Source organism: Callionymus lyra, chromosome 15 (genome assembly GCF_982586985.1).
Source record: "Callionymus lyra chromosome 15, fCalLyr1.hap1.1, whole genome shotgun sequence".
NCBI lineage: Eukaryota > Metazoa > Chordata > Actinopteri > Syngnathiformes > Callionymidae > Callionymus > Callionymus lyra.
Window position 1 is genome coordinate 14,092,377 of NC_141832.1, and position 18,571 is coordinate 14,110,947.

Sequence of the window (18,571 nt, forward strand, 5' to 3'; positions counted from 1 at the left end):
TCTGGAAAAGCGCTATACAAATAAAAATGACTTACTTACTTACTTTTGTATAATTTATTATTGTGATTATTGTATTGTATTATTATTTTTGAATTGGATTATCACTGTTTTTTCGTTCATTCTTCATTGTATTACTTATTATGGTTTCGTTACTATTTTTAACATGTTTACTTTAGTAATATGATGAGTTTTAAAAGTTAATCATTTTTGTGAACTGCTTCAACAGCTTAAAATTCCTTACTGTGTGAAGAATGAAGGTATATCTTATCTTATCTCATAACTCACACAGTAAAGTGCATTTATTGGCAAAGGAAAAATGTCGCAGAGAGAAATTGATGCAGTTTTAAACTCTAGAAAAGTATTTATTGATTTATTTTCCATCGAAATTTACTTAATTTACATGCAAACAAATATGTCAAAAACATTTTTTATTCTTTAGCAAAAGAAAACATTTCCAAAGTAATTTTAACCAAATTAGTTCTTAACCATTGAATTATAACAATCACTCATTATAAAAAATGTTAATAAATAACATTTCCATTGTGTATTAATGATATTTTGGTTGTTATACATTCATGTTACTATTTTATTTTTTTCATAATTTGTATTTATTTATTTTTGTACATTTATTTAATGAATATATTGTATTCTTCTTGTTCTTCTAAATGTTTATTTTCTATAGTGTATTGTGTATAGCTTACTGCCAGCAGTGTAGAGACGCAAAAAAAACCAACCTAGCACTGTCAACAATATTTTTCATAGAAATTATTTTCTATTTTATTAGAAAAAAAAAGAAAAGAAAAAAGGCCTAAAACAGCTTTGGCGGCATCTGGTGGTCAAAGTAAGAAATGCAAGACTTTCCCTTTTTTCCTCTTTGGCAACGTGGATATTTTCAATATTAATCCACAAATATCCATGTGTAGGTAATTTCCCAACATAAAATAACATAAATATTATAAAACATGATTTTAATTCTGATTTTTTTTTATTTAAAAAAACGTTAAATGTATTTACCTTTATGATAGTTTCAATATTTTAATCGATTTATATATATTTAAGAAAAACTTCAATTGGCCATATTTGACTTTGAATCTATAAAGTAATGAATCTGTTCTTGAGTCATCAAATACCGTTGACTCCCCTCGACCTCCAGATAAATTCACATCAAAGCCCTCGGACCCCCTGCTGTGAGATTCAATCTTCCAGGCTGACGTAATAACCGTCTGAAGCCCACTCCTCTCCATATCAGAGCTGAGGAAGTCGACCTCCGTGTTGCTTTGAACTCTACAGCAGCAGGTGTAGTGGAGCCATGCGTTGCTCAAGGGCTGGATGTCCGTCTTGAGACTTTCAAAAAGAACGTAGAAGGAGCTTGAGTCAAGTACAAAAATATATTTTTTAGAGTTTATAGAAGTATATCAGTGTCATCAGAATATTGAAAGGATGAATTTAACATTTCAAATGTTGAAACTTTACACATACAGTTGTATTCCTTTATCTGAATATCTAAAAAAAAAAGATACATGCGATTTGCAACTTATGAAAGATTTACAGATTTAAAAGTTAGAGCGAGAGGCTCAGTGCTCGATTGGATTGGTCTGGTAAGATGGCGCTATTAAAATGTAAAATGCTAGCTACAAAAGAAAAACGTTTTTTTTTTTAATTTTAATTATTGGAAAATGAATAACAACTTTATTTTTTTAAATATATAAATTATTTTTTATATTATTATCATTTTTCAATTGAATTATTTAAAAAATATTGAATAGAATTAAACATATTAGAATATTTGTAAAATAATTTTTTTTATTTTTTATTTTTTTTACACATAGAGTTTGATATTATAATTCCCATAATTAAAGATTAAATATTTTAAATTCAATCTTTTTTTGTTCATAGGCTTTTAAATTCAATATAAAAATGTTGGTATAATAAAGCCACCAGACATTACCAGTTCTGAGTTCTGAGCTACTTGAGTGAACTTTCATCCAATCGTGCGACGAGCATATAATCATGTGACAACATTGAAGCAATAGAGGCTTCTATTTATTATACATTTAATTTGTAAGTAAGTAAGTAATTTTTATTTATATAGCGCTTTTCCAGACCAGGGTCACAAAGCGCTTAAACAATCAAAACAATATTCAATAAAGTATATACTTTAAAGGTCAAGATAAAACTGATAACACAACAAAAGTTCCAGAAAATCAAGGAAAAGCCTGAACAAATAGAGGAAGTAACTCAGTGCTCGATTGGATTGGTCTGGTAAGATGGTGCTATTATACCAGCACTTTTATATTGAATTTAAAATGCTACGAATTTTAAAATAGTTAATTAAAAATGCTCTGGATAAAAAAATTACCGAATTCAAATATATATATATTTTTATTATTATTGGAAATAGAATGTCCAACAATATGTTTGTTTTAAAAGAAACATATTCATTTTGAGATCATTATATAATTATATATATAATATTTCAATTTAAGTATTATAGGTTGTTTTCTTTAAATTATTTATTTTAAATATTCGAAAATGTTCAAATTGAATGCATTATTTTACACATACTTTATTATTGTAATTCCAATCATTAAAAAGTAAATATTAAATTATTAAATTATTAAAAATTCATTATAAAAATGTTTCTATAATAGTGCAGACAATACCTATAGAGTACCGAGCTACTTGATCAAACTTTCAACGCACAGGCATAGAAGCAGTGGACAATATATTTATTATGCATCAAATTTGTAACTCATGGTAGTTTTACAACATTAAAAGTTACAGTATGCGGTTCAGCGTTCGATTGGATTGGTCTGGTAAAATAGTATATACATATATATACGTATATATACAAAGTTTTTATATTGACTTAAGCTATAAATTATAATATTTTGAATGTATTAATCATTAATAATATAAATTTTTTAATTATTGGAAATAGAATATCAAACGTTCTAAGATAATTATTTTTTAGGTTTATTATAATGTTTCAATTAAATGATAAAATATATAAAACTAAAATTTAAACCTTGAATATTCTGATGACGCAGCTGTGATAAAACTCTCCGCTGGAGCCTTTTGACGCAAATTCAGGAACAGAAGAAGAAGAAGAAGAAGAAGAAGAGACGAGGACGCGTTTGAAAAGGAAGGTTGTGCTTACAAAGGTCCCGGCGTTTCATGTTTGCTCTGCTTCATAACAAACGTCAGAGCTGATAACAAGGTCTCATTTGCATCCCATAATCCCGGTCCCTGGACCTTCTGATCAGGTGAGCGTCTCTGTTCTCTCGCGGAGCTAAAGAGGAGGAAACTCTGTTCACTTTGAGAGCCGTTTGAAGTTCTCAGCCAGAGTTCAAATAACACTAGAACATGTGCACGGCATTGAGAGGCTGATTTGTATTAAAAAGAGTGGAGGTGGAGGGATGGAGGGATGAAAGGAGGTCAAGAGGGGGCGGGGGGGACGGGACTTCTGGAAGCTAGAAAGGGCCAAAATCTTTTGGATCTCGTATCAGGCCTCGCACAGGAGCGAAGACTTTTTATTCAACCTTTGAACTTCACCGTGACACTCGAGAGCGAACTGAACACTCTGAGGAACGAGGGTTAGAACCCATGACTTAAAGATGTAAACGCTTACATTGTATTATAAATAAATGTGAATATATATTATATATATATACTGTACATACATATATAAACATACATATATATACATATACTGTATATACATAGATTGGTATGAAAAAGTTTGGGCACCCCTGTACATTTTCATGGTTTTCCTTTATAAATCATTGGTTGGTTTGGATAAAAAAAAAAATCAAGTTAAATATATATTATAGGAGACAAACACAGTGATATTTAAGAAGGGAAATAAAGTTTATATGATTTACAGAAAGAGTGCAAGAATTATTTAAACAAAATTAGGCATGTGCATAAAGAAATGTGCATCCTCCTCCTTCAGAAATAACAGCCTCTAAACGCTTCCTATAGATTCCAATTAGGGTCTGGATTCTGGTGGAAGGTATTTTGGACCATTCTTCTTACAGATCCTCTCCAGTTCAGTCAGGTTTGATGGTTTTCCAGAGCATGGACTGCCCGCTTTAAATCACACCATAAATTGTGAATAATATTCAGGTCTGGGGACTGAGATGGCCATTCCAGAACGTTATACTTCTTCCTCTGCATGAACGCCGTAGTAGATTTTGAGCAGTAATTTAGGATCATTGTCTTGTTGAAAGATCCAGCCCCGGCACAACTTCGACTTTGTTACCGATTCCTGGACATTGTTCTCCAGAATCTGCTGATATGGAGAGGAATCCATGCGCCCCTCAACTTTAACAAGATTCCCCGTCCCTGCACTGGCCACACAGCCACACAGCATGATGGAACCACCACCAAATTTTACTGTAGGCAGCAAGTTCTTTTCTTGGAATGCTGTGTTCTTTTTCCGCCATGTATAACGCCCCTGGTTATGCCCAAATAACTCTTTTTTTTTTACTCTAAGCGTTTGTGGCGTGTGCAGAGAAAAGGCTTTTTCCGCATTACTCTTCCATAAAGAATCTCCTTGTGCGCTGAATAGTTGAACGATGCACAGTGACACCATCTGCAGCAAGTAGATGTTGCAGGTCTGTTCTCACCATCCTGCGCCTCATGTTTATCTGAGATTTTCCTCAGTCTGCCACTCCGGGCCTTAACTAGAACTGTGCCTGGGATCTTTCATTTCCTCACAATGTTCCTCAAAGTTGAAACTGAGAGCTTCAATCTCTGAGATAGCTTTCTATATCCTTCCCCTAAAAAACATGATGTTGAACAATCATTGTTTTCAGGTCATTTGAGAGTTGTTTTGAGGCTCCCATGTTGCCACTCTTCAGAGAAGATGCAAAGAGGAGAAACACTTGGCCTCCTTAAATACCCTTTCTCATGATTGGACTCACCTGTGTATGGGGGTCAAGGGTCACTGAGGTTACCAAACCAATTTTGAGTTCCAATAATTAGTGCTAAAGGTATTAAAATCAATAAGATTTAAGGGTGCCTAAATTTATCCACATGCCTAATTTTGTGTGATCTTCTGCGGCCATGAGATGGTCGGAGGTTCTGCATAGAAAAGAGAGTGTTTGGCCCCTCCAGGGGCCGAAGCTGGATTACATCGCAGGTCGCACGTTCCCATGGAGGCTGCTATGTTGGGGGGATAGAAACGATCTTTATGAGATGGAAGTCTGGCTGAATGAAAAGGGTCGACTCCCAGCATGCAGCTCGGACACAGAGACGCTATTGAACCCCCCCCCCCCCGTATCCCACCACCTCTAAACCCGTCAGGACGCGAGGGACGACAACAGGTGATCAACTCTGTGACACTCAGACTAGATCTTTCCTCCGTCCCTCGTCGACCATCTGAACCAGACGACTCACCGTCTTCGTCCACCAGATGTCCAGACCCGCTCCTTCAGTCTCCCCCCGTCAACCCAAAGGTCGCCCTCCGCCCCCCCCAAAGCACTTCATCCGTCTTTGTCTGCAGGGCAAACAAGCCGGACCCCCCCCCACGACCCGGAGTCTTTGAGCAGCGCCGGCGTGATGCATAAATACATAAATCTGCTGTCAGAGTGCATGTGGTGGACGATGTTGACATATAGATGAAGGCGTCCATGTCTTTCATGTGACACCGGACCCTCGCACAAAGACCCCAAAAACCTGCTCATTGTGTGTCGCTTTTCAAAGACCTTACATCTCGTCGTCTGACCCCGGCCAGGGGTCAAGGTGAAACGGGTCAACGGAATATCTTTGACGTCGCTAGAACGGTTTTATCAACTTCTGATCGTCTCGACGAATTCACCTGCCGTTCAATATTTGAGTCAAAATATAGCTTATAAAGTTGAAAATGAAAAAACTTTTATTTTTGAACACCTTTTTTTTTTCAATCGTTGGTGATTATTTTTCTATAGATTCATATTGTATTTACTCACTAAAAATAAATAATTATAAAAACTTTTTCTTCTGATATACTGTTTATATTTTTCTTTTTCACTTATTTGTAATTAATATTTATTTTATAAGATGACCAACGTAAAGCTATCACTTTTTCTTTTTAATCTTTAATTTATTTTATTCAAAAATCTTACTTAAATTTCTAGGAAATAAAAAAGGTTAAAATTTGTTTAATGTTTTGTCATAAAATCCCTCAAATTCAGGGTAATCTATCACAAAAACAACACAAGGGATACCACAAACATCTTGGTTTTTGGGGCTTTTGGCCTAGTTGACCCTGAGACTTTTTTCTTAAATAAAGTTTCCTTTTGAATCGTTTGTTTTGAGTAAATATTTGGGTTAATAACAAAAAGCGAATAAATTAAAAATAAAAAGTTGTTAAACAAACATAAATCAAGGGTTTTTCATCCACTAAAAAAACTTTTAGTTTTTATGACGGTGATGAGAGCAAAATGAGCAAATCAAATAAAGTTTCCTTCTTAAAAAAAGGTCCAAAATAAAAACTTTTTTATCATTTGACGTTAGAGAAAAAAAGTCACTGAAGAATAACGACAAATTATAAAATAATTAGATACAAGATAATTTATAAATAGATAAAATACTTTATTACGAGATTAAAGTTGTACAAAACACTTTATTACGAGGTTAAAGTCGTACCAAATACATTATTTTCAGATTAAAGTTGTAAAAATACTTTATTTCGAGATTAAAGTTGTACAAAATACTTTATTACGAGATTAACGTCGTACGAAATGCAAAATAGCAATTATAACGACAGTATAGGTATCGGTAAGTATAAAGCAGCGCGGATTAGACATCACCAGCTCAACAGCGAGATAACTTAACTAATATTAACTTAACATTTGATACATTTAGTTCTTCAACTCGTAATAAAGTTCTGTGTACATCTTTAATCTTATAATATATGTACTTAATAGGACTTTAATCTCATAATAAATTAATTTTTTACTACTTTAATTTCACAATAAGATATAATAAAAAAGATTTTTGAAAAAAAATGGTTTTATTTTACAAAGAGAAAAGCAGATCAAATAAAAAATGAGAATATTAGATGAAAATATTATTATAATATAGTATCGAAAATAATTAATGATAAATAAAACCATTTTTTTAAAACAATAAAATGCAAAAAAACATTTGATTTAGACTAGCTGCTTGAATAATGCAAGGCTTTTAAAAAACAATACAATTGTATAAATAAATATGTTTATCTTGTTTTTTCTGCCTCGTCGATTCATTTTAATACATGGTTTTCTTCTGCCTGCGACATCAAGAGGTTGCTCCACACAAGGTTCGGCGATGTCCTCGCTGAGATGGACGAACTCTTTCACCGCCTCACACGGATTGTTTATCCTCTAATTTCTTGAATCTCTTCTTCGCTGCCAAAACTATCTCCTTTGAAAAGAACTCCCACGTTCTTTCCTCAGTTATCTATGAACTTCTCCAGCCCAGGGTTCCTCTGCCTTCTCAGCATCTTAAGCCTACGTCCTCCTTTGAGTTTCCCAGAGACAATCTTTTTCAACTTGACAGACATGTGGAACATCAGAGGCGTGAAGATGCTGCAGTTTCATGGAAGCTTCATCCAACTTTGGATCCAAACAAAGCTTTGAACGCAGCTCTCACAAGACAACTGGTCTTTGATAGCGTTTGCACAGTGCTGCCCTGCAGATAAAATAAAGAAGAAAAAAAAAAGCTTCTACTCGTTTGCTTCCCACGTCACATCTCTCATCTTTATCTCGCTCTTTCTTCTGAAGACTTCCTCAAATCTTAAACTCCAGCCATCTTCTCATTAAGAGGTCTTCAAAGCCCTCCACTGATGTACAAGCAACCATTTGAATTAGTCATCGTCGAACAGTTCACAGTCATTTCCTCTGGGTTTTTTTTTTTTTTTTCAAAAGACCAGATTGAAGATGTGAGTCATATGTTGACGTCAGATGTGGCCCGGGGGCCACAAGAGGCCCTTCAACAGAAGAGTAGAGGACTTCAAATTTGACTACAAACATGTTTTTATTGTCAAGTTCCTCAAGTTCTTTTACTACATATAAACTTGCTCCTCTGTCGATTGTTTGTCCTCAACGAGATTTCCGGGTCTTTGTGCGACCCCGAGGGTGGATCTATTACCCACGCCCGACTTAAACGCCATGAATGCGACACTTTAAAAAAGTGGTTTGTCTTCAAAGAAAACTCATTTGAAGTGCACCGATCCTCTCGTGCAGGTGAGGGCCAAAGGTTGTGGTGATAATCCGAGCAGAAACTTTGCCAGAGGCGTAGATTAGCCTGGACCTGATGGTTAGTCACATACAGCAGTCCACTTGTACACCTGGGCAATGTGCGGTTTAGGAGACTTCTGTGGACAGTTGATAGCCATTTAGCGCCCTCTGTGAGATCATTGGCAAATTTAAATACATCTCTGCGTTACTGAAGCGCCACGATGCTGAAGCTCCACGTTACTGAAGCGCCACGTTACTGAAGCGCCACATTAATGAAACGCCACCTTACTGAAGCGCCCAGTACTGAAGCGCCACGTTATTGAAATGCCCAGTACTGAGACGCCACTTTACTGAAACGCCACGTTACTGAAGCGCCACGTTATTGAAATGCCCAGTACTGAAGCGCCACGTTACTGAAGCGCCCAGTACTGAGACGCCACTTTACTGAAACGCCACGTTACTGAAGCGCCACGTTACTGAAGCGCCACATTAATGAAACGCCACCTTACTGAAGCGCCCAGTACTGAAGCGCCACGTTATTGAAACGCCCAGTACTGAAGCGCCACGTTACTGAAGCGCCCAGTACTGAGACGCCACTTTACTGAAACGTCACGTTACTGAAGTGCCAGGTTACTGAAACACCGTGTTACTGAAGTGCCAAGTTACGGAAATGGCCAGTACTGAAGAGCCACGTTACAGAAGCGCCACATTACTGAAGCGCCACATTACTGAAGCGCCACGTTACTGAAGTGCCACGTTACTGAAACGCCCAGTACTGAAGTGCCATTTTACTGAAACGCCCAGTACTGAAACGCCACGTTACTGAAGTGCCACGTTACTGAAACGCCCAGTACTGAAGCGCCACGTTCTTGAAACGCCCAGTACTGAAGCACCACGTTACTGAAGCCCCACGTTACTGAAAAGCCCAGTACTGAAGGGCCACGTTAAGGAAATGGCCAGTACTGAGTCACCACTTTACTTAAGCGCCATGTCACTGAAACGCCACTTTACTGAAACGCCACGTTACTGAGAGGCCACATTACTGAAGCGTCACTTTACTGAAACGCCACATTACTGAAACACCACGTTACTGAAGTGCCACGATACTGAAGCGCCACGTTACTGAAGCGCCACGTTACTGAAGCGCCACGTTACTGAAGTGCCACGTTACTGAAACGCCACGATACTGAAGCGCCACATTACTGAAACGCCCAGTACTGAAGGGCCACGTTACGGAAGCACCACGTTACTGAAATGGCCAGTACTGAAGTACCACTTTACTGAAGCGCCACGTTACTGAAACGCCACAACACTAAAACGTCACGTTACTGAAACGCCACAATACTGAAGCGCTACAATACTGAAGCGCCACAATACTGAAGTGCCACGTTACTTAAAACACCTGGCCGTCATCTGTCAATGAGAATTTAAAAAAGACCAGCAATTTACCAGATGCGCATCGGTATTTAGCTGAGAGGATTATCCGGGCAAGATCTTTTTGGTCCGACCATTCATTTCTATCCCGGCACTTGTGATGACTTCAGAAGCCACAAACGTCTTTTTAAAAACTTTTTAATGAGTGAACAGAATCAAACTGAGAGATTGAAGGACACTTTGTAGCACACATAAAACATCTTTGTCAATCGGAGTATTTTCCTAGCATCCGTCTGTCCGTCACTTCCTGTTCTGTCGACCCATCCAGGCTACTTGTGACTGCGCCACCAATTTTCTGAAACGTGTTCGACTTATATAACACACTTTTAACCGTGCAATGAAATACAAACATTCAAGTGACCAATAGGGGTTACCAAAAAATATATGTGCTGTCCTGACCTACCCTTGTGGTCCGGACAGCAATGCGTTGGTGTTTTTTGGTCGAACAGAAGGTACTGCGAGGTAGTGTACCCCTTTTTTTTTAGTGGGGACTGCAAGCCAAGCACTTCCACTTTTGGTCCAAACCAAGAACTGGAGAAATTGTCATTGGTAAGAACAAGAAGGTTTGATATTTTTGGTGGAACTGGAGAAACCGTGGAGTGGCTTTTTTACTTCTGGTGGGAACTGCAAGACTCGGAAGCCAAGTGATTCAATGGTTGACCTACCAGCAACTTGCTTCTCCAGAATCATTGCTGCTACGCAGGTACATGAGCTAACAAGATGCCAGGAAATCAAACAATTCACAGAACAAAGTCACCATGTGGATATAAATGACTCACCCATTGGAAAGACAGTGAACTCTTCCCGAGTCTTCCTTCTCGAGGTTCGAGGAGTTAACTGGCTGGGATGTGACTCCTGCCATGTTTCATCAAACCCACTTGTCTTCAGCCATCGCAGGAATGTCTGTCTGTCAAACAGCTCCTCACAAACACCATCGTCTCTACTAAAAACGTAGAAAAAGAAAAGCTGGAAGAAAAAGGAAAAAGCACACTGGGGGGAAAATGTTGCTCAGGATTCATGTCATGGAGTAGGATCGGAGGAAGACTCGGGGTTAGTCTCCTAAGACATTTGGTGACCAGGGGCGTCTGATTTCAATATTTGGTGGGTAAATGCGAGGAATTTTTATTAACTAACTTAAGAAGATTTATTTTTTCTGAAAACACGACGATCCCTTTGGACAACAGGCTGCTGGTGGCAGACGTGTCGCCGGGTCTTTTGACTGCAGGCTAATCCTTTACCGATGGCGTTTTCTTCAGACACAGATGGAGACTAGGGGCTCTTGACCTTTGACCCACACCACTAAATCACATCAGTCGTAAGCTGTAAGGGGCCACGAAGCCCCAGGACTCCACCAGGCAGATGGGCAGCTGCAAACACACACACACACACACACACTAAATTATGTTCTTTCATGTCAGTGACTAAACTATTCTCTGTCATCTGTGTCCTCTTAGCGAGCCACATTACACACTGACTCTCTCCTGCACATTCTTATGAAACTCTTCCTCGCTCCTTGATGTGGCTTAACCGACTGAAACGGAAAAAGAAGGAGAAGGAATTTGTGTCTAGATTCAAAGAAATAGGATGTTTGGACATATTTGTAAAGCTAAAAAAAGATATTTTCAAAAGCCGACGAGCGCCGTTAAAAGTATTCCTGCCGGGATGCCAACTATACTCCCCTCCTCCATCACAGGGTAGGACCCGGGACTTAAGAGACCGATTCGACTCTTAAAATGTGTCTTTTACGCCTCGCATTGGTCTCCTGGGAAAGTTCTTGAGGTGGAGACACCCCGTTTGTTGTCCTCCCAGCAGGCACCTGCATTCCTTGCATTGCTGTCTCCGAAGTTTCGAGCGCCGCCAACTATCTCTCCGGTCGTCGTCTCTCGCCGCTGAAATCTTCTTTGCCTTGTTGCTTGGAGACGAGAAAAGGCACAAGAATGGGGACAACAGAGACATGGAGGAAGTGGGGGCCAGACCAGAGGAGGATGAAAGGAGACCAAGATCAGAGGGGAGGACAGGCCAGCAGGGGAGTGATGAAGTTTGTTTGGGATACTTTGGATTTTTACGAGCATTGTGTGGTGCCAATATCACTGCTGTGCCGGCTGAATCAAAGCCAGAGTCAAACAATTCCTCAGACGCCTGATATTTATTCTTCTGATCCTGGTTATAAATCCTGGTTAGTATACTGCGAAACTTTCAGAGTTTTTTTTTTTTTTTTTATGTCCACGTGTAAGAAGTCTGGAAATCATTTTGCCTTGTAACGCCGTCTTTGACAGCCCCGGCCGAGAACACATAGACGTCTGAGGAAATTGATGCCAGAGATAACTGCGCAAATATCATCCTAACAATGACGCCAGCTCTTAAAACAAAGCGGATGCCTCCACAGGAAGACACAGGCCAGTTTTTCTCTAACAGCTATCTGATAAAAAAAAGAAGGTACATTCAATAAAAAAACAAACTTTATTGAAGCATATGTTGAAAAGCTTATGAAGCTCAGCTGTTGGTGGCAAAGAACCCAAGAGTTTCTCAGCAAGTCATCCTTCCTAGTTACATACTTTATGTCCTCATCTGTTCCACCTGTCTGCACTCTCTTCATCGCCTCCCCTCATTTCAATGTGTCGCTCAAATGGTTCCTGGTTGTCTCTTCTTCTTCCCATTTTCCTTTTCGGCTGCTCCCTTCAGGGGTCGCCACAGCGAATCTACCACCTCCATCCAACCCTGTTCCCTGTATCCCCCTTTCTCACACCAACCAACTTCTTGTCCTTCTCTTTGGTCTAGACCTCCTGCCTGGCAGTTCCAACCCCAGCATCCTTCTACCAATATACTCACTATCCCCCCTTTGTACAAGACCAAACCATCTCATCCTGGCCTCTCTGACCTCATCTCCAAAACATCTCACATGTGCTGTTCCTCTGACTCAAATAGTTCTCGGTTGTCCATCGTCCAATATTCAGTCTGATTACGGTAAGACAGAAACTTTTTCCAGGATGCGTGGGAAGGTAGGAGAAGACTTTTAGTGGATATTTACCATTTCAATTCTGACTGTCACCATCACAAACTTTGGGTATTGATCGAAGACCTTTTTCTTCACAGGGTGTTTAGACTCACTCTTAGACATAGGGTGAGGAACTCATTCGGATACATTTTTGGATACCTCCATCAGTAGGTGTCCCATGCGTATCCTACTGGACCTCTCACCATAATTATCATTTGGCGCTGTAACCCCCTTTTCAGAGGAGTCTAAGGTCAGGGCCTCCCGTTGCTACTCCCGCAATCCAACCTTGGTTAAGCCCTCGATTGGCTAGAAGTATGATGTGATACATGAAGACGCGATTTATAGAATTCCTCCGAATCTTTGCATGTGAGATGTGAATAGTTGTAGGTAAAAAAAAAGATCTCCTAACATGTTCCTTGAGTCGGACGACAGCCGTGATGTGAAACATACGCTCGCCGCTGGCGCTCGTCAGTGCAGGGAGTTGACGTCGGAGGCTGTCATTTAAAAAACAAATCCATAACAAACTTCTAAAACGTACGTTCCATGGTTACGACACACACATACACACAGCTCTGCTTTCATCTTCCACATAGATTTTCCCTCTTGGCCTCAACATTCTATATTCCTTCCCAGCCATCTGAGATTAGTTATCCTTCACTCGTATTCCAAAACGTGGCGACTCTCTCACCTGGCGCCCTGATGTTCGCCGAAATTAGTCTTCTCCGTCTCTTTATTCCCGCTTATCGCTGTGGTCTTATCGTTGTAGAGACAATCAAAAACAACAGCAGGAGTAAAGACAGCGGTTTGTGTTTCACACTGTGACTGTTTGATAACAGAATACATGCAAAACCCCCAGCCAGTTACAAGATAACCAAACGTGTTAGTATCTACTGCCCCTTGTTTTAGGGATGAATGAGCTATAAAGTGATGTATTCTTAGAAATATTTCTTCAATCTCGAGTTTTCAATCCAAAAGTAACTCAGCCATTTATACTTAACCTGTGCCAGTGACTAACCTAAAACCTATATGGCACATACCTTATTTTCTGCACTAGTAGGCGCACGAGATTAACCTTTTTTAAAAAAACTTTATTAAGCTTTCTGACAACTCCGTTCACTCCAATGGTAACAGTGTTAAAATGATGTTTAAAAGGGTTCAAGCAGCAGCGCTTGAGACAGGTGTTGTGAGCAGACAAATGTTGAGTGCACAGTTGAGCACGTGTATGACAGCTAGAGCGCAACTGTTGATGTGACTGATGACTTGGTATGACTGGTGGAGCGCGCAGAAGTGATTTTGCGCAAAAAAAAAAAATGTTTTGAGTGTACAACAACTAAGACATACTCGCTAAAAACGGTGGCAGTAATCTTACTCCATAGCTATCCGCCATGACGTGACGTGCGTTGTTAATCCAAACCCCCGACGCAATGACGTAATCCTGCCCACGGCGTGTCGGCTCAGTCAGTGCAGAGTCATAAAAGGGTTTGTAAACAAGTCACCCACCAGGTAATGTTCTTATATAAGGTGCTCTGGATTATAAGGTGCACTGTTGTTTTTTGAGAAATTTAAAGGCTTTTAAATGCGCCTTATAATCCAGGAAATACTGTAGTTCTTTTGAATTCCCTGTGATTGGTGTGGAGAGGAAACTTTCGAAACCTTTAGCTTTGACCAAATCGCTACGCGTTCAAAAATACATTGTGGTAATTTTGTTGAGTTGTTGCTATTAGTCGAGTTTCAATTGCTTGTTTTTGTGGCTGACCCAAAATAGAACAATGTATTTTAACGCCAAAGACTTCAGAGTATTCAACTTGAATAAACTTGATTCAGTCTCGCTCGGCTGTGACTTCACTTGCACTCGGTCACGTGGTGCCTGTGGTCGAAACGTTTGAGACCGGAGGCCGCTCTGGACAAAACATCTGATGGCTTTCGCCTGCTCTTTCATTCGCCGGCTTTCATCCGTGTGTAGACATCAAGAGAGATTCCTAACAAGCATGTTATTTAGACGGCCTTGTTTGGTCGCAGGGACGCCGTGTTATGTCTGAGGAAGCTGAAATCACAGGATTTTGGCTTCCTGAACATAATGAGAGTCAACCATTACATCACAGAGTTAAAGACATACGCTGATGACACGCCGCGGTTTTTGGCTAACGAGGTCACAGTTCCAGATTAAAGCCGAGCAACATGTGGTGATCTTAGTCGCATACTTTGAAGCGCTGCGGTCTTCGCTTGGCAGCCGCCCATGAGCAGATCCAAGAGGCTGATAGAAGCCCCGGCAGGACCGCTGCTGTGTCGACCCTGGATGAAGCCGCTATTGTTGGCCACGGGTGCGATTGTATGTGAATAATGTTTGGTGGGTTTAAGCTAAGGTCGATTGTGGAAGGGGTGTCAGAGGTGGAAGGTTCACCTCCTCGTGGAAGCAGCTACACTTTAATCAAGTGAATATCCGTCACTTGCATTCAGATTTATATATTTTCTCTATAACTTCCTGGCTAATAACAACCGTGTTTGAGCACGAAATCTTGTTGTCAAAATTCACTTTTATGAAATTGATCACAGAAATGTTCTATCAAATTTAATCCAATATTGTTCCTCACACTTGTTTACTGTATGTTTTTAACAAAAACTTTGAATCAGACACAGTTTTTGTTTCGTATAAATCATAAACAAATTAGTAGATTTTTTAAACTACAATCAAACCTTTTCAACTGAACATAAACTCAACATAGATATATATATATTTTTTAATAATATCTTAACGATACTTTAAAAAAAAGGGTATTTTTATTACATTTTCAGGGAATTTTAAAACAGACTCGGATGAGATCTAGAGAAACAAACTGATAAAATAATAAAAACAATATTTTTTTGAGGATCTTGTTTTTTGTTTTTTTATGTTCAATTAGGATTGATTGTTTTGGAAAACATTCTTTTTGTAAAGTCGTAGGTAATTAACTCCTTGGCGAAGGTATGCATTATCAATGTGCTATTCAGGTTTGTAATATTTTATAGTTTTACTCACGCAGCTATTATTCCCTCCATTATTAAAAAAAACCAAAACGTAACTAACTCATTAACTCAATTAACTTCTCATTTCACGGAAGAAAAAAATCTATTTTAGCTCAAAATTATTTCTAAAATGTACTAAAATACACAATGATTCTTTAAATATATGAAAATGGCCCAAAGAGTTTTCTAGAGAATCTGGCACCAGTACATGTCGGTTCATACTTGTGCAGTTTTTATAAAGCGTTTTCTGCATATTTTAAAATAAAAATGACATTTAACATTTAAAAGACAGAAAAATATCTTAAACCTTCATGGGCTTCATTTAAGGTAGGGAAGTCATTTTTTAAATGCAATATATATTATAAAATATGTGAAGCATACGAGACCAAAAACTAAAAAAAAGGGAAAGATTTTAATTTGATTATATATTATTCAATAATTATTTTGAATATAATTAATTTGAAACTATTGATGAATCATGCAAACAAGCTAGAACTTGTTTGTTTTTATTCATTTTAAGTAAAAATGTTGAAAACGAAATATAGTCCTTAGAGTTGAACAATAATATAAAGAGTCAATATTTCACATTGCTCAACATGTAGCAATAACATCAAACCTTTCAGAAAACTGGCTCTGTAGCGAAAGTTTAGTTTCTTGGTTGTTTTTCAAAAGAGCTTCTCGCTCTTGATGGACTTTTTTTTTAAACGCTTGTGTTTGTGTTAAGTCCCAGCTGTAGGCGAACCCATGCAGAGATGTAGTCTCACATTTCTCTTGCTAGGAATGGGCAAGAATGAGCCAAGAGGTAGACTCACAACAAAGACAAGTGTGTGTATGTGTGTGTTTGTCGGTGTGTAGGTGTGTTTGTAATCCAACCCTGCCAGACTGCTCCGGGCAGAAGAACATTCTCCGTTTGTTTCCCCTCCTCTTACATTCCTCCAGTGCTTGACATGTGACACCTGAAAAGGTGAGAGGAGACAAGGAGGAAGGAAGAGATGTAACAGGTCGCTTCATGCCAAGCTGATCGCCGCCCGCTTCCTCCCTGAAACTAATCACATCCTGCAGGCACCTGTTCTCATCAAGACGCTCCAGCGGTCTCTCGGCGTCAGGTAGAAGGAAACTATTTTTGAAGCGCTGGATGATGTCGAGGAGCAAACGGAGAGGATTCCTGCCAGCTTGGTTGCGGCTGGAGGTAGGAATGAAAGCAGGAGTGTGACAGCAGGAAGGTTCGCGGGTACTTCTGTGTCGAGGAGAGAGTGAATAGAAAAAACCCACAATAGCAACTTAGAGTAACACGACCGCTGCTGATGAAAAGTCATAATACGGTGTTCTTTGGACTACCATGAGAACTTAAAATCCTTAAATAAGGGTCTGTAGCCACCGCAGCATTACTCCGCTAGGCACCATAGCATCACTCCGCTAGGCCCCGTACATCACTCCGCTAGGCACCATACATCACTCCGCTAGCCTACGTAGCATTACACCGCTAGCCACCGTAGCATTATTCCCCCAGGCACCGTAGCATCACTCCGCTAGCCTACGTAGCATCACTCCGCTGGGCACCATACATCACTCTGCTAGCCTACGTAGCATTACTCCGCTAGCCACCGTAGCAGTACTCCGCTAGCCACCTTAGCAGTACTCCGCTAGGCACCATACATCACTCCGCTAGCCCACGTAGAATTACTCCGCTAGCCACCGTAGCATTACACCGCAAGCCACCGTAGCATTACTCCGCTAGGCACCATACATCACTCCACTAGCCACCATACATCACTCCGCTAGCCTACGTAGCATTACTCCGCTAGCCACCGTAGCATTACACCGCTAGCCACCGTAGCATTACTCCGCTAGCCTACGTAGCATCACTCCGCTAGCCTACGTAGCATCACTCCGCTAGCCTACGTAGCATCACTCCGCTAGCCTACGTAGCATTACTCCGCTAGCCACCGTAGCAGTACTCCGCTAGCCACCTTAGCAGTACTCCGCTAGGCACCATACATCACTCCGCTAGCCCACGTAGAATTACTCCGCTAGCCACCGTAGCATTACACCGCAAGCCACCGTAGCATTACTCCGCTAGGCACCATACATCACTCCGCTAGCCACCGTAGCATTACACCGCTAGCCACCGTAGCATCACTCCGCTAGGCACCATACATCACTCCGCTAGCCACCGTAGCATTACACCATTAGCCTACGTAGCATCACTCCGCTAGCCTACGTAGCATCACTTTGCTAGCCTACGTAGCATCACTCCGCTAGCCTACGTAGCATCACTCCGCTAGGCTCCGTAGAATTACCCCACTAGGCTCTGTGGCATTTCTCCGCCAGGCTCCGTAGTATTACTCCACCAGGCTCTGTGGTATGGTACTAACTATGGAGTGTCACAGAATAATACTACAAAGCCTTGCGGACTAATACAGAGTAATCACAATAACTACTAAAACATAATATAATGATGTGTTCATAAAGACACCAAAATGTCACCTTGTTAAGAGAAAAACTTAGTAAGGGTCTGTCGCATTACTCCGCTAGCCACCGTAGCAGTACTCCACTAGACACCATAGCATTACTCCGCTAGCCACCGTAGCAGTACTCCGCTAGACACCATACATCACTCCGCTAGCCTACGTAGCATTACTCCGCTAGCCACCGTAGCATTACACCGCTAGCCTACATAGCATCACTCCGCTAGCCTACGTAGCATCACTCCGCTAGCCTACGTAGCATCACTTCGCTAACCTATGTAGCATCACTCCGCTAGCCTACGTAGCATCACTCCGCTGGCCTACGTAGCATCACTCCGCTAGCCTACGTAGCATCACTCCGCTGACCTACTTAGCATCACTCCGCTAGCCTACGTATCATCACTCCATTAGTCTACGTAGCATCACTCCACTAGCCTACGTAGCAACACTCCGCTAGGCTCCGT